General features: G+C 44.0%; 1 long non-coding RNA gene across 3 annotated transcripts in view; it reads left to right on the top strand.

Annotated features, from left to right (window-relative positions):
- Positions 1-17,563, top strand: part of LOC310838127 — a 61,833-nt gene that overhangs the window by 5,277 nt on the left and 38,993 nt on the right. The gene's annotated exons all lie outside the window — the stretch shown is intronic.

The raw sequence follows: 17,563 nt of genomic DNA, 5'->3' as shown, positions 1-17,563 counted from the left end.
GGAAACAGTAGAGTGCTTTAAAATGCATGGTGTGAACAGGACCAGGAGTTTGGCTTCTTAAAAACCCTCTTCGTGTGTTACTTGTGTGAAGGGGCAACATGGACACAAAATGGCTGTGGTGTGGCCTCGTGTTTAGTCCCACCCCTAAGGCTGTGCAGCTCCTCTGCCCACCTCACATTGTTGAGGGTTAACTTCCGAGGTGGGGAACCTTCCTCTCTGTGTAGATTCCCTGTGTGATATATATATAAATACAATTTTATCTTCAACAAAATCATTATCACATATAGCATATATAGATCCCCCTCAGTTCCTTCAGTTGCCCCTTCTCATTCTTTAAATATTGCTTGTCCTGCCTAATTTGTTGTACCTAAATTTTGTCATCTTTTAATTAAATATTGTTATATTCTTACCATTTTATGCCCTATTTCCCAAGTCACATCTTACGTTTTATTATTTACTCCTTTATTGTCTCTTAACTTTTTTTGTTTATTTTCTTAATTGTAAGTGTTTACCCTGCTTGTGAGTCCACTTCTTTGCAATGTTTCTGTAGATACACCATAAACGGTTCCCAGTCCTTTTTAAAGTCTCTTATTGTCCTTGTCTCTTAGTTTTCCAGTAAGTTTCACCATTTCAGCATATTCCATCAGCTTTTCTTGCCATTCTTATTTTGTTGTTATCTTGTCGTCTTTCCATCTGGGGGCTAGTTAGTAGCATCCTAGCCGCTGTTGTAGCATACATAAAGAGTTTCTTCCATTCTTTTGCCAAGTCTTGGCCTGTAATGCCTAACAGAAAAACTTCTGGTCTTTTCCCAAAAGTTATCTTAAACATTTTTTTTCATTTCATTATAAATCATTTCCCAATAGCTTTTGATTACTTTACAATTCCACTACATGTGGAAAAACGTGCCTTCTTTCTCTTTACATTTCCAACACTTATTAGAACTTGTTTTTGCTATTTTAACAGATTCCCTGTGTGATTTGGACCCTTGAAAGATCAGAGTCCTAAATCACATGGGGAACCCATGTGGATAGAAAAGGTACCCTCAAAAAGTTAAGCCTCAACATGGGAGAGGTTGGGTGGAGCCATGTAACCTTGGTGACAGGCTAAACCCCTAAAAAAACCAAAAACCCCACATTGCCTTCTCAGGCAAGTAATGGGTGAACAGGGATCTAAATACCCTAATATTACAGACCCAGTCAATGGCTTGCTTTCTCTCCCCGCCTAAACTGGAAAAACAACAGCAATAGGGTCATCAAGCACTAGACAGACCCCATAGCCCGCCAACACAATTCTGGTGTGTTGCGTATAGGTCACAAGTTGAGCAGGTGTGGTTTGATAAGGTTTTCAGCTTCAATGCAGGACAAGGGTCCTATTCATAGGTGCCGTTTCTCATCTTGTAGAGCAGGCCTGAGGGGAGAAAACCTCACTTGCTGAAATTTGCCTTTCTGGGAAATGGTTTCCACCAGCCATTTCAAGCAAGGGTATTTGACCCTCTGCTCTCTGTGGTAAACTTAATGCGGGGGGTGGGGGGCAGTAAATGGAAGAAAATAAAAGCAGTGATTAATATACAATGAGAACAAGCAGTATGCAGTTCCAGGCTAGGGTATTTGTTTTTTTAGTAAATAATCCAAGTTGCACTACGCAGAGTTTAGGTAAATCTGTTTTTAGGGTGAAGTTAGGTCAGTAAATTAATGTAACAAGGTTTTTTATCTATATTTTTATGACACACACACACAAACACACACACTACAGTGCTATTTCTCTAGAAAAAGAGGTGCCAGAACTCACCATGAACACCTCCCTTGTTCTCTTAAAATGGCAATGCAGTGGCGTAGCATGGGGGGTGCCAGGGGTGCCGGCCGCACCGGGCGCAACTTCTGGGGGGGCGCGAGTCCAGAGGGAAGGGACAAGTTCCTTCCTCCGCCGGGCTCCCCGCCGCCACCGCCAGCCTTGCGCCCAAGTGCGCGCGTGCCCCCCGTCGCCGCCGCTGCGGCAGCGCTCCACTCACTGCTCGCAGGAGGAGCAGCCGCTGCAGCAGCGCCGCCACCGCCACCAACGCCTGGCCGGGCACGAGCAGCCTTCGCACCTGCACCCGCCGCCATCCCCTCGGCCCAGCCACAGGCGGCGGCTGCTTCTGCCGACTGGGAGGGAGGAGAGCTCCGAGGGGCCTCGCCGTGCCCTGCGCTCCCCAAAACCCTCCGAGAGGAAGCCGGCGGGCGGACGAGGGTCTCCCGGTGGAAGGGAGCGCCGCTGGCTCCGGCTCTCACGCAACTCTCAGCCGCGGGGGGGGGGTGTCGGGCGAGGACGGAGCGCGGCTGGAAGCCCCCGGACCAGGCCGGGGGGAGGAGAGGCGCTCGCCAAGCCCCGATCTGGAGCGCCTCGGAGCGTGGGCTCCACCTACAGCCCAAGGAGAGGAGGGGGCGGGGAGGCGCCCGGAGGGGAGGGGGCTTCGGCTGCCTCGGCCCGCGGGGGCGCCGCAGATAATAAATTTAATAAATTCCTGCTGAGCCTTAAGGGGGGGTCCTTGGCTCCTTCGCTCGCCCCCAGCCCCAGTGGTGTAGCGTGGGGGGTGCAGGGGGGGCCGGCCACAACATCTGGGGGGGGCGCGCTCGCACTCGAGTGCTAAAATCCAGGGGTTAGGGGGCGCAAATTACTTGCCTTGCCCCGGGTGCTGACAACCCACGCTACGCCACTGTGGCAATGGAGCCAACCTGAGAAGTGTTGGAACTGAGTTCCCTTGAGTTCTGGCTGAAAAAAGCCATTGGGGATAGTGGAGAAATTCATTTCAATTCAAGGAGAAGCTACCAAATCTGCAAGACAATATGGGAACCATAACACAGCTACTGTACCTTTCAAAATTTGCACTTTGAATTTTACAGTGCAGTTCTCCTGCTAGGTAACGTGCGCAATAATGCATGTAGGGCAAGGATTGCATTAGAATGCATACATTAGTGAATTTATGTTAGGGGAACTAGCATTGGAAAATGTGTGTATTAGGAAAAATAGCGACAAAAGTTTGATGAATTTTCTAGAGGACTTTTAAAAATGTGACTGGTGTGGAAATATGGAGAACTGAAGACTGGAAACATGAGAAACATGGAGAAACCATAATCTATTTCATAAAATTTATACTCCACTTGAAGGGACATGGGTGGCGCTGTGGGTTAAACCACAGAGCCTAGGACTTGCTGATCAGAAGGTCGGCAGTTCGAATCCCCGTCCCTGCTCCTGCCAACCTAGCAGTTCAAAAGCACGTCAAAGTGCAAGTAGATAAATAGGTACCGCTCCAGCGGGAAGGTAAACGGCGTTTCCATGCGCTGCTCTGGTTCACCAGAAGCAGCTTAGTCATGCTGGCCACATGACCCGGAAGCTGTATGCCGGCTCCCTCGGCCAATAAAGCGAGATGAACACCACAACCCCAGAGTCGGCCACGACTGGACCTAATGGTCAGGGGTCCCTTTACCTTTATACTCCACTTGACTGTAAAAAAACACCCCAACAACCTCAGTTTACAAAAAGACAAAACAAGAAAATCAAGAAAAATTCACAGCCATACTTTGAAACACACCAAGGTGAAAATACTAAAACGGATTAAAATTATCTCAACTTTCTAAGAATCTAAGTAGGCTTGTCTAAATGAGAATGTTTTTAGCAGACATCAAAAAGTAAAGTGATGGCGCCTGCTAGATCTTAATAGGCAGGGAGTTCCAAAGTTCAAGTGCTGCCATACTAAATGACTGAGCTCTTACAAATAATAATAATAAATAATAAATTTTTATTTATATCCCGCCCTCGCCAGCCAAAGCCGTGAAAATGATATTGATTGACCCCTCCCTGCATGGTACGTTACCATTGTAACTAGTTTACTAATGCGGTAAGTACAGTGGTACCCTGGGTTAAGTACTTAATTTGTTCTGGAGGTCTGTTCTTAACCTGAAACTGTTCTTAACCTCAAGCACCACTTTAGCTAATGGGGCCTCCTGCTGCCGCCACACCGCCGGAGCACGATTTCTGTTCTCATCCTGAAGCAAAGTTCTTAACCCGAGGTACTATTTCTGGGTTAGCGGAGTCTGTAACCTGAAGCATCTGTAACCTAAAGCGTATGTAACCTGAGGTACTACTGTAATTGTGGTTGATTTCAGTTGACCTTATTGCTACAGAATAGTCATGCCACAAAAAACTAGAAGGACATGCAATTCACAGGGTCATTCTTGTACAGGGACGATTGACTGGCACTGCCAACATGCCCAGTGAATGCGCCTTTGACTTTCCACAACCCATCGCAAATCCCACATGGTTTATATATTGATACAGAATTAACCTAGACTGAATTAACTTTTGGTGATGACGAGGACAATACAATGCTCTGAAGAAGAGCAGGATTTTAAAGTGCCTTAGTTTGCCTGGATAGTTCAAACAATAATAGTAATGATATTGTTTTTATAGCTTCTCTTGTCTATTGGCACATAAGGCACTCCATGTGAAAAAGCGCAATAAAATCTAATAGCGCGCCATCATAATCCATTGTGATCTTATATCCAGATTATTTCGAAAGATGTGTGCTATGTATTAGCTATGCTTCCTTGGGCTTTTTAGCTTGCTGAAAGCTTAGAGCAAGCATTTACATTAATAAGCAAAATGCTGATGTTGTTGTTGTTAAATTAACAATGTATTTTCAAGTGGTGCAGAAAGAAATCAGCCATTGAAATAATCCCTTGTTCACCCACATGAAAATATTCCTATCTTAAAATTTTTTTTTAATTATTTCTGCACTCCTTTCCCATCTTCATAAATATACACAAGGAGGCTTACAATAATGTATAAAACAGCAGCACAATAAAGCCACATAATTAAAACTAAAAGCAGGTTAAAAGGCAGCAGCAGCAATCAAAATGACACTTTTAAGAGCAGTTCTCAGGGAAAGCTTGTACAATTGTATTCCCTGCCTGTCTAAAAGCAAACAGCTGTGTGCCAAATAGACCTCCTTAGAAAGGTTATTTCAGATTTAAGATGAAAAGGCCCTGACCCAAGTACCAGGCTCAGCACCAGTAGTCAGGCTGGCACTGCATTACCTCTCACACTGACTCAATGCAAATCTTTATTACGGTCATAGACCAGCATTTAAAATCTAAAAAGCGTTTGGATTTAAAATCTAAAAAGCGTTTAGACAAGGTGAATATAAAAGTCTATAAGAATTTAAAAGAAGCTAAAAGAATCCAAAAGAAGGGTCAGGAACATTGGGCGAGTGTGGAAGAGCACAAAAGCTTGATATATAAAGGCTTTAACTATCATTTACAGAGCACTCTGATATGTTCATTAAAGCTGATTTGTGGCACAGGTCATCCTCCTACGAATCTCGAGCGCTGCTGTGCAGAACCTAGCAAAACTATACGTTGCAGCAGGATCGGTATCCAAGAGCAAAAGGGAGGTGTGAAATTGTCCTGTGCACCCTCGGTACTTATGAAGTAATGGGGAAATCAGACTAGTAAGGATGTCTCTGGAATACAGTGGTATCTCAGGTTAAGTACTTAATTCATTCCGGGGATGCGTTCTTAACCCGAAACTTCTTAACCTGAGGTACCACTTTTTTAGCTAATGGGACCTCCTGCTGCCGCCACGCCGTCAGAGCACGATTTCTGTTCTCATCCTGAAGCAAAGTTCTTAACCCAAGGTACTATTTCTGGGTTAGCGGAGTCTGTAACCTGAAGCGTATGTAACCCGAGGTACCACTGTACAGGCACTAGAGAAGGACATGCTCTAACGTTTCTATTTGTCCCAAGTCACAGGAGCATTGTCTTCTGGGTAGTCAATCTTCCGGTATCGGCCTTCAATAACAGCTGAGGGGAGGGCATGACATTGAGCCAGGGTGAAAGCCCTTCTGTGTTTAGGGACTTCGATTTTAGTAAGATATGCCATAGGGGAGGCAAGGTGGATTCCTTGGCAGTAAAATTTGGAGTCCTGGCTAGATCCAACTGGCGCTCTGTGTCTACTACCTCATATTGACTCAACCCAACTATGCTGCCACTCCTCAGCCTGCCCCCAGGTCACCATTTTAGCAATGGGTGGCCAATGAGGCCACTTTCAAATGGGATCCATGCTTGACTGCATGGCCTTATAGTGTGTGTGTGTGTGTGTGTGTGTGTGTGTGTGTGTGTGTGTTGGGGAGCCCATTGGTAGCACTGAGCTGAGGGCCTCCCAAAGTCTGGTTCTTCCAAGAATCCTCCAACCATATATCTGATGGTGGGTGGACCAAAGGCAGGGGCACTGAATGTTGAATAAAGCACTTTGAGCAGGTTTGTATGAAGGACGCCATTATTGAGATACTCTTCCTATCCCTTTCATTACAATTGTATGCTCAAATTATGTCTTCTCAGCCGGATAGGATCATTACTAAGCAATATTACTTTGGCAGAACGGATGCTACCTAGATTTACTGGATTTTAGCCGTAAACCTCAGCTGAAATGTTTGAGGAAGTCTGAAGGGATGGAAGAGAAATTAATAAGACCAGCGCAGCCTATGAACCCTATATGTGCTCAGTAACTCGGGCACTGCAAGTCCCATGATGCAGTGCAGAATAAATCCACAAAACAATCCACAGGTCTGAAAATTGTACTGAAAAGCCACCTGATGATTCCAAATCAACAATCCCGGGAACTGATTTTTTTTTCTTGCAGGAATCAAAACAATGGTTGTAAAATCAGAGTTTAATATATAACAACAACAACAACAACAACAACAACAACAACAACAACAACAACAACAATAATAATAATTTATTATTTATACCCCGCCCATCTGGCTGGGCCTCCCCAGCCACTCTGGGCGGCTTCCATAAAAACCAAAAATACAGTAAAATATCACACGTTAAAAACTTCCCTGAACAGGGCTGCCTTAAGATGTCTTCTGAATGTCAGGTAGTTGTTTATCGCTTTGACATCTGCTGGAAGGGCGTTCCACAGGTTGGGCGTCACTACCGAGAAGGCCCTCTGCCTGGTTCCCTCTAGCTTTGCTTCTCGCAATGAGGGAACTGCCAGAAGGCCCTCGGCGTTGGACCTCAGCGTCTGGGCAGAATGATGGGGGGTGGAATATGAATCACCTTGCCATTTTTATTTTTTTTTTGGAAATTTCATGTATGCCTGATTCTGTTTTCTACTTTCTCTTAATAACCCCCCGTTTCTTATTGGCTGACACAAAATAATAATGGAAATAATTGCTAGAATTCTCATTTCTGCAGCAAAGACTAGGGAAAGGGATTTTGTTAAATTTATTCTATCTCAGTTTGTGTCTGTCTTTGGCTAATAGAATTATGATATATTTTAAAAAGGTGTATATGGACTTTTTTGTTTTTAACAAGTCTATATAAGAAAGTTTGTTGTTTTATTCAATCAACCCACAGAACCCCTTGGTACTGTTTTGATATGCAATACTTTAGCCATCTTTCCCTATTGAAATATTTCAGTTCATCACAAATAAGGGAAACCTCTTTGTGAATAAAACAACATTTACAGACATGCAGAGTGGGGACAATGTAAGGGAGGGAGAGAGAGAAAGGTTTCAAGCATGTGAAATGAAGGAAACAATCTTGTTTAAGCTGATTAATTTAAGAACCTTGAGGACTGATGGGTTTGTGTATTTAAAAGAAGAGACATCACCAAAGTTTATAGGCTCTGAAGAACATGGGCTTGTACAACTTTCAGGGTTCAGATGCACGGGCAGAGGAAGAGGGGGCCAGGGGAGCACACTGCCCTCAGCAGTGCGATCCTGGTGGGGTTCCATTGCAGCTGTCCCCCCACCCATGCTGGGTGCCCCTTCCCCTCAGACGGGGCCCCCCACCCCCAGGACTTGCACCCCGCCCCTTTGGGCGGTGCGCCCCACTCCAGGGACACACACCAGCCCTGCCCCCACCTGCTTTCCGCCCCCGGTGCTGGAGCATGAAGCTCCGCCACTGTTCAGATGCATTGCAAATACCGCTGCATGTTCCTCAAAAGTTGTTTTCTGGCTACAAATTAAAACAATCACCAACTTCCTTCCCTGGTGCCTTAAAATTTGCATAATAATAATAATAATAATAATAATAATAATAATTTATTTATACCCCGCCCATCTGGCTGGGTTTCCCCAGCCACTCTGGGCGGCTTCCAACCAAATATTAAAAACAATACAGTGTGAGACATCCCAGAGAGCAAAAACCCTGGGAAATGCAATTTTGCCTACATTGACTGGCAGCACTTCTCCAGGATTTCAGATAAAGAATATTTCGAGCTCCACTGGGGGAGGGGGGTTGATCCTGAGCCCTCCAGCATGCAAAACGGATGCTTTACCACTGAGTTGCAGGCCTTAGTGCAAATACTGGTAGAGAAACTCTATTATATTTTGCGCATATGGTCATTATGTGGCAAAGTGTGGTTAACCCCCCACCCCACCCCCAGCAACAAGCCCAGACCAGCTGGAAGCTGAGTGCGAGAAGCATGTTTGGCAGAATTAGGTATGTTCCTGGATGCATGTCAGGATGTTTCTCAACATGCTTTGCAGCCACTAGCTAGCGCTACCCTGCAAGGTCCAATTTTTGTAAACCACATCAGCCTATTAGTAACTAATGTAATATACATGTCCAAACAAGTTAAAATAAACCCCGGGAATACAAAAGAGGCCAATCCGTTCTTAAAATTACTTCAGTCTGTTGGGCACACTTTCCCTGAAAAGCCATTGTTCTTGCGTTCTGTCCTGGCTCGGGATGAAAGCAGGCCTTTGAAGGCTGAGGGAGGTCAACCACGTCTACGGTGGTGGAGCTCTGACGTTACCTGCTCTGGGTAAGGGACTGCAGAAAATAGGTGAGCCTGTGGGAAATTAGTTGGGGAAAGAACACAAGGCTGGACAGTGCCTCCTACTGTGGAGAGAGGATGGATAGGTGAACATCTGCACAATCAGGTGCAGATGTGGTTTGGGTCAATGTGCAGGCCAGAAGGAGCCCACAAATGTTTGTCCAAATAAATATTACTAACATTAGGACCTCTTCACATCACCTTCACCATTCATGCTAGAGCAGTGTTCTGTTTTGCTGCAGAATAATGACCTCATCACAGGTTCCCCTTCCTTTTAAAAAAAAATCAAACATGGCCAAAGTGTGCTATAGCACTGGAAAGAAAAACAGCATGTCAAATAATTAAAGAGACTAAGAAAAGAAAATCTGTTTGTGAAATGGGAGGAAACTGCCGGTGGGATGAGAGGGAGGGATAGTTGCTGGTATCCAGCAGCTTAGGTTTTATGTGTGTGCTTTGTTTTATTTTAGAAGGCTGTTTAAGGGCTTCTGTTGGATCAGTGCAACCCCTAAAAGGAAATCAAAATACTTTTGGTATTCTCAGAACATTGCATGCATGAGAACAGAGTATATGGTTGTTCTTCACCAGTGATGCCACAGGCACTAGCCAATAGGCACCCATGGCAATCACATGACTCACAGCCTATGAAATTGCAAGGGCCAAGTGAAAACTTTGCATTTATTCTAGCCACAAAAAACTGAAGTATGTGGCAGGAAAAACTGAAATATGATGTATCTGAAAAGACGCTGGAAATACTGTAAAGTTGCTGCCTTCCGTGAGGTACTAATTCTAGCTCTCAAAACACTGAACACAAGCAGGTCATAGTGTTATGATCAGGCTGCACACATTACTGGTGGTATCTATTTGAGTAAAGCTGCAATTCTATAGTATGCACACTTATCTGATAGTAAATCACACTAGACCCAATGGGACTTACTTCTGAGTAGACATGGCTAGGATCCATTCATTCATGGCATTCTGCCCCATAACACAAAGTTCTCTGGATGGCTCAAATTAAACAAGAAAGAAATAATTTGAATGCAAGTAAGATGTAAAACATAATGGCATGATTGTCTGTAAATTGCATTAAAGAGGGCCAATGGGGTCATATCCTCAGATTGTTCCAGATTCTGAAGAGTACACAGGAAACCTGGACAACCTAAAAAGAATCATGCAAAAGAAACCCCAGGATCTAACCAAAATATTTCATCCCAAGCCTGTAAAGCGAATGGTGACTTTTATAGCACAATCCTATCTGCTTACTCAGAAACAATTTCCGCTGTGTTGACTTGGAGCTCCCCCACCATGTAAGTGTCTAGGACTGAAGTCTTTAGGATTGCATCAATGTTTTTGAGAAAGGATATGATAGTGGGATGTTACAGATAGGTAGCCGTGTTGGTCTGCCATAGTCAAAACAAAAAAAATTCCTTCCAGTAGCACCTTAAAGACCAACTAAGTTAGTTCTTGGTATGAGCTTTCGTGTGCATGCACACTTCTTCAGATACATGTGTATCTGAAGAAGTGTGCATGCACACGAAAGCTCATACCAAGAACTAACTTAGTTGGTCTTTAAGGTGCTACTGGAAGGAATTTTTTTTGTTTTGATAGTGGGATGGTTTCTTTAAGGAACAGTATTTGGCATTAAATCCTTTGAAATAATATTATGCCGTGTGACAAGACTATATTGGCAAACCCAGTCCTTTCACTGTGGTTAAGAGGGGAAAGATACATCCTTTGAGGGTAATGATGGCCATCTGAATCCCTTAGCTTTTTTCTTCTGTATTCTTTAAAACCAGCTCCAATCTCAATGCTAAAAGGTCAAACAATAAATGCTTTTGCTGTTGTTTGTATTTCCAGGCTTAATCAACATACTTTTATGCTAACACTTAAAAGAGCCATCAACTGAGGAATGGTATTATAGATCAGCCCCTGCTGTGGCCACCAGTTCCTGGGTGGTATAGGGTTTGAATGACTTTTTATTGGCAGTTTGGATGATATACAGACAAGTCTCGTACAGCTCGGCGTTGTGAATCTTTGCAGATGGGACGCCCGGAGGAAAATCACAGCCTAAGTGAATAGATATGCAACATCTGAAGGAATGGAGCCGTAATCCTAAATACCAACTCAGCAAATAGCTTCCCTATCATGAAGGATCTGTTTTTACTTACAGACAGCTCTGGATATAATATTAGTGCAAACATTACACTATGCACACACACAGAAAGAGAGGAATGTTTCGTTTATGTAGGTCTGAAATCCAGATCCTTCCCACTCTATAAGATAAAGGTAAAGGGACCCCTGACCATTAAGTCCAGTCGTGGCTGACTCTGGGGTTGCGGCGCTCAACTCGCTTTATTGGCCGAGGGAGCTGGCGTACAACATGACTAAGCCACTTCTGGCAAACCAGAGCAGCGCACGGAAATGCCGTTCACCTTCCCACTGGAGTGGTACCTATTTATCTACTTGCACTTTGACGTGCTTTCGAACTGTTAGGTTGGCAGGAGCAGGGACCAAACAATGGGAGCTCACCCCGTCACGGGGATTCGAACCACCGACCTTATGATCGGCAAGCCCTAGGCTCTGGTTTAACCCACAGCGCCACCCGCATCCCTTTCCCACGCTATAGGATTGGATTAATTACTGAGTGAGCAGCCCGAATCTATGTGCTTGAATATTCATTCAAAATATTTGGGCGTATTGGCCCAGCCTTTTGTCATTTTTATTCTGACAAAATTCACCAAATCAGGGAGACTTAAGCTAGTAACAGCTAACTTGCCTGATGATTTTCACCAGCGTTTAGACCTGGTTCAATATATTAACGGATCTGCATGTGAACAGGTCCCCTGAGAGCCAGTCCCAGGCAGAGATGGGGAGAAATTCATCGGGTAATTTTCACTTCGCGAATCAGTAAGCGAACTGAAGACAGCTGTCGTGTGGAATTTGTACTTTTCCGAAATTTGCAATGCTGTCCTCCCAACATTAGGTGTGGCGAAAAGAACTGGTGAAAAATGTTAGGTTGCAATGAGCTGGTGAGTCCCTCAGCTTTCAAATTGGAGCCAGCTAGATCAGAGCCAGTGAATTTAATGAGCACCATGAATACAGCTGCAGCCCATGTTCTGTAAAACCTCAGACTGGGGAGGGCATGGATTCAATCCTTTAAACAAGCGCCTAAATACCAGGAACAAATGCTCCTTTGCTGTAATAGAACTTCATCAATGCCCCTATGGTTTTCTTTGCTTTGACTTTCATGGGCTCCATATGGCACTTCACTAAAGAGTATACAGTGGTACCTCGGGTTAAGAATTTATTTCGTTCTGGAGGTCTGTTCTTAACCTGAAACTGTTCCTAACCTGAGGTACCACTTTAGCTAATGGGGCCTCCCGCTGCCGCCACACGATTTCTGTTCCCATCCTGAAGCAAAGTTCTTAACCCAAGGTACTATTTCTGGGTTAGTGGAGTCTGTAACCTGAAGCATCTTTAATCTGACGCATCTGTAACTCGAGGTACCACTGTACCTTGATATCTAAATGAACAAATTTGTTCTACAGCTTGTGGATCTAAACATCATTTATACCTGCCCAAAATCCCACTGAAATTAATGGGCTAACGTAAGTCAACCCAGGCCCTACCCCTCACTGGCTCAGTGGGAATGTGTCCATGAACACTGGTAATACCCCTTGCTTGCCTATATAGAGGATAGACACCTATATAGGTGTGTTTATAGAAACTTGCCCTCTGTACAAAGGCAAAATTTCCATTCCTTGCTCCACCGACTTTTGCCTCTGGCATGTGGCCCTAGGGAGGTTGTCCAGAACAGAATTTGGCCCTCAAGCTAACTGACTCTTAACCATCAACCACTGAACATACCCAGTACATTTCAGAGAGCAAATATAGTATCTGAAATGTTATACTAGGCAAAATGTCTTTGTCTCTACAGAGTCAGAACTGTTTCAGGACTTCCGGGTTAGCGCGAAAGGCTAATGGCGGATTCCCTCCGAGCTCAGGAGGGAATCGACTCCGTGGAAGACGGGTCCTGCCGCGCAGGCAACGCGGGGACCCTTAAAAACCGCAGGCGCGGAAGCCTGTGGACTTGGTGACTCGGTGGGCACCATTTGCGCCCCCCCAACTCGCGAAGAAGCCTTTTTAAAGGCTCCGGAGCGGGGGACGGAGAGTGGCGCGGTGCTGAGAGTAGACCGCTACTTCTACGGAGCGAAGCCGCAAGCCATGGCCAGAGAGCGCTGACTTTCTTCCTTGAAATTTGGACTGCAAAGAAATAACCCGTGAGTAATACGGAAATTGGAACGAAAAATTTCTTTTCCCTTTGAATTTTGTAACGACCGGGGGAGGTGTCAAAAGGAAGTCCCCCCCCCCCCCCCAGTATTGTAGTGAACTTAAAGCAAGAATTGGATAACTAAGGTTGAGAGACTACTTTCTCTCTTTTTGTGAATGAAAGTTATTAATTTCACGATTTGGATATATAAGTATTGTGTTAGAAGAATTGCAACCCACGAGACCCGGGAGTGAACCGTGAAAGAACTGGCTGGAGACATAAGGATTTTGACAGCTGTCAAATGAGCTGTCAAAGTTAGAAGTATCTGTCTGTTGCTACTTTTGCTGAGTTTTTTCCGCTACATTTGATTTTAAGTTGTTGAAAATAAAGAAAAAAGAACAAAGTAACTTGATTGTTGGAGAAAGAACACTAAGTAACTAGAATCCCTCTAGAGGGGTTCGGAGACATTACAATGGCTGCAGATGGAAAAGTACTGGCTGAACTAGAGAGAATATTTTCTATCGTGGGAAAGTTACAGGAACAGAGTGAAGCTTTGGCTGCAGAAGTTAGGACCTTGAATCTCAATGTAAACAAACTTGTAGACTGTACCACGGATTTGACTCAAGAAAATCTTGCAGCTGAACAAGAAGAGAAATGTGTTGTTTCAGAAGGGCCAGAAGGAGGAGCTGAAAAGTTTTTGGTGGAAAAGAATAACCAGAGGCCTCCAAAAATGGATTACAAGGAAATTAAGATTTGGATGACCAAAATTTGGTTTGAAACTGAGAAGGAAGATTGCAGAGACCTTCCAATGCGGAGATCGGAAGATTTAAGGATTATAAATCTGTATAAGGTGAAAGATGGAGCCTTTGGACCATTTGGGACATTTGGATTTAAAAGAAATGTGGAATATGATTTGGGTTCCACTTTTGAGCATGGAGGCCAGGTTGGAAGAAATACTGATCCTTTTGGGACTGAGCTTCTCCGCGACATGATGTTCAACATAAAGGACTACCACCAAAACCGGCTGAGAGGGCCTGAGAGAGACTTAAGAGCCTCGGACGTGAGGGATCCAGGATGAGAATTGACTGGTTGATGGGCATTTTTTGGGATCAAAACCGGGAGAGGGGGGGAGGAGGAGAATTTTAGAATTTAAACTATAAGTTGTTTTTTCTGTTTTTTATTGTCATTTGGTTTGGAATCAATATAAAATTGGGAATTTTGTGGAAGGGAACTTGGGTCGACCTTAGAAAAAGGGGTAAGAATGTGCAAGTATATAAGTTAAATCTATAAGTTGAGTATATATAAGCTCATAAAGTTAAGTATATAAGTCATATTAGTAAGAACTTGCTGAACTAACCATGGGAATTGGGATACAAGAAGGGGAGGGATGGGGAAGTCAGGAAAAGTAGTTAAGAAATAAGGGATTGGAAAGTATACATGTTTGTCTGTATATTAGTGTGTATGGTGTGTGTCTATAAAAACTGTGTAAAACCTAATAAAAATTTATTAAAAAAAAAAGAACTGTTTCAGACTCTCTGCCAATGAAAATAATCTACAGAAAGGTGTTTCCCCCTTAACCTCTGGATTGGTCATTTGAGGGTGCAATCTTATCCTCCCTTATTTGGGAGTACTTAAATCTGAGTGGACATGTATAGCATTGCACTATTAAATTATGGGCACAATCCAGATTTTCTTGGCATTACACCTTTTAGTTATCATATATTCGACAGAGATTTTGCCCCTTTCTTCCGAGGTTCTACTATTTTCTGAATTTAGTGAGTCTTATCTTTACAGGAAGGGTTATCTCTTACAAATATATTTTCAGTTATTATGTCAGAGCGTTTGCTGTAAACCCTACAGCATCCAAGATTTTCAACCCTAGTCAGGAAGCCAAAAACCTGCAGGTTCTTGGCATACATTTAATTTTCAAAAGTCTGCCTGCCAAGCAAAAGCTTTTGATCATGCACTGGTTGAAGGGTTTTTAATTTATGACCAAACTCTTACCCAGTAGCTAGTTCTTCTGCCTCTGGCTTCCACTTCCCCGTTCCCCCCATATCTCATTGGCCCCACATAGAGCTCAGGGATTTGGGGCAGTGCATGTGTTTGAGCGAGTGTCTGCAGAATGCTGGAGACAAGTTATAACTCAGTGCCCTCCAATATTTGCCAGACAAAACTAGGTGTACTTGTTTTACATTATATGGTGGGAAATGGCTCCTTGTAGCAGAGCAGAAACTAATCGGAACAAGCGAAACACTTATTTATTTATTTTATTACAGTATTGAAATTTGGAGGCTTGGAAAGCTTGTTACACAATTTACGAATTGCGGTTCACTCTTATAAAACTGAGGGGAAAGAACATCTATTTCCATCCTGCCAATTCTAGAGATGCTGAATGAATGCTGAATCTCTAGATGCTGAATTCTAGAGATGCTGACGTTGTCAGGTCTTTCATTTTTTTTTAAAAAAAGATGTATTATATTTTTCACAGTATCTGAAAGTTGCGATGGTCATCATTCAAAAGGCGATATTCCTACCACATCCGGCCAGCGCAAGGGGCCCCACTAGCATGATGGGACTAACCCTAACCCTAACCCTTCCCTTCTCCCTGGATTAATAAATAATCCATTTTTGCAGGGAACTCTGGAAATTGTATCTCTGTGTGGGGAATAGGGGGGTCTCCTAACAACTCTCCCTAAACAAAACTGTACCTCCCTGAATTGTTAGCACAAAGCCATGATGATATAGAGTGGTACCATAGTGCAATAATAATAATAATAATAATAATAATAAATTAAAAAAATACCATGCCCATCCTGCTGAGTTTCCCCAGCCACTCTGGGTGGCTTCCAGCAAAATATTAAACTACAATAATTCATCAAATATTAAAAGCTTCCCTAAACAGGGCTGCCTTCAGATGTCTTCTAAAAGTCAGATAGTTGTTTATTTCCTTGACATCTGGTGGGAGGGCATTCCACAGGGCGGGTGCTACTACCCAGAAGGCCCTCTGCCTGGTTCCCTGTAACCTCACTTCTCACGGTGAGGGAACCGCCAGAAGGCCCTTGGCGCTGGACCTCAGTGTCCGTGCAGAACAATGTGGGTGGAGACGCTCCTTCAGGTATACTGGGCTGAGGCTGTTAGGGCTTTAAAGGTCAGCACCAACACCTTGAATAGTGCCCAGAAACGTACTGGGAGCCAATGTAGGTCTTTCAAGACCGGTGTTATGTGGTCTCGGTCTTAAATGTATGGTGTGGATGTGGCCTTAGCTGCATACCATCCTCTGGAATATTATCATGGTTCCTCAGTGAGAAGATCACGAAAAGTTAACATGCTTCCTTGAAAGGCAGGTAGCTCTACTACCTCCACTATCAGAGACACCTTGTGTCGGAATTCCAGCTGCTGGGAATAACAAGTGGGAGGATGGCTGCTGTGTGCAAGCTTTCCATAGCCATTTGGTTGGCCACTGTGAGAAGATGCTGCTGGACTAATCGGATAGGCCTCTGGCCTGATGCAGCAAACCACCTCGGACAGGATAATCCAGAGGCTTTCTTCTGGATGCACTGATGTAGTTGCCAGGCCCAAGGAAGCTGGCATGTTGCCAAGGTGATGGAGGCGCAATCCAGATGCTTCTTTGGAGACCAGCTGCCTCTTGCAGGACTATGCTGCCTGCCAAAGATGAGAGGCCAAGGGGAGACAACCCTTGCAATCGCTCTGCATCCAGGAGCCTCATGTATGCAGTCAGAGGAGAGTGTGTTTCTGTGCCAATGACACAGATGTGGCAACCAAAGTTGGAAATGTAGTATGGTCTGCAGCTTGAAGAAAATGCTTGATTAAATATTGCATTTGGGGGTTGTTGCAGAGATTCATGTATATGTTTGTGTCCGCTTTTTAAAGCATAACAGTTTGACATGCTAAAGAAAGATTTCATGTTATCTGAAATACAGAAAAGGCTTTTGCAGTAAAACAAGCAAGCAAACAAACAAACAAATGTCCATTCACTTCCTGTCGCTCTCCTCCCTTCATAATTCACAGTACCAGCCTTCTTGCAGATGACAGTGATACTTTTCGTGGAATACCGTACGATTTTTGTACTCAGATGTGGCCCTCAGGCTGAAACATTTGCCCGTCTCAGCTCTGACATACTATATAAATACTAAAATGAACACTAATGTGGAAGGCCCATAGATTTCAGTGGTGTGGATGGACTGTGGGACTGCAGCCTTATTGAGAAAGAATCTTACAGAGGAGGAATTGCAATGGCTTATGGATGCTTCCCAGTTTATTTCTGCCTTTTCAGCAATTTCACATTTTTCAGCTCATATTTCACTGAGCGGTATTTTTTGCCTGGTGTGCAGCAACCCTTGGAGACCCTAGCCAAACTCATTTCAAATACTTCTTCAGTGTTGTTATATCCCTCTATATAACAACAATGTAAGAACGTCATCATGCCCCAAAGCAGGACCAGTGGTCAGGGAT

This window comes from Podarcis gaigeae (assembly GCF_964106915.1).
Source record: "Podarcis gaigeae genome assembly, chromosome: 2".
Lineage (NCBI taxonomy): Eukaryota > Metazoa > Chordata > Lepidosauria > Squamata > Lacertidae > Podarcis > Podarcis gaigeae.
The sequence above is the reverse complement of the archived record's forward strand: the minus strand, read 5'-3'. Positions and strand labels throughout refer to the sequence as shown.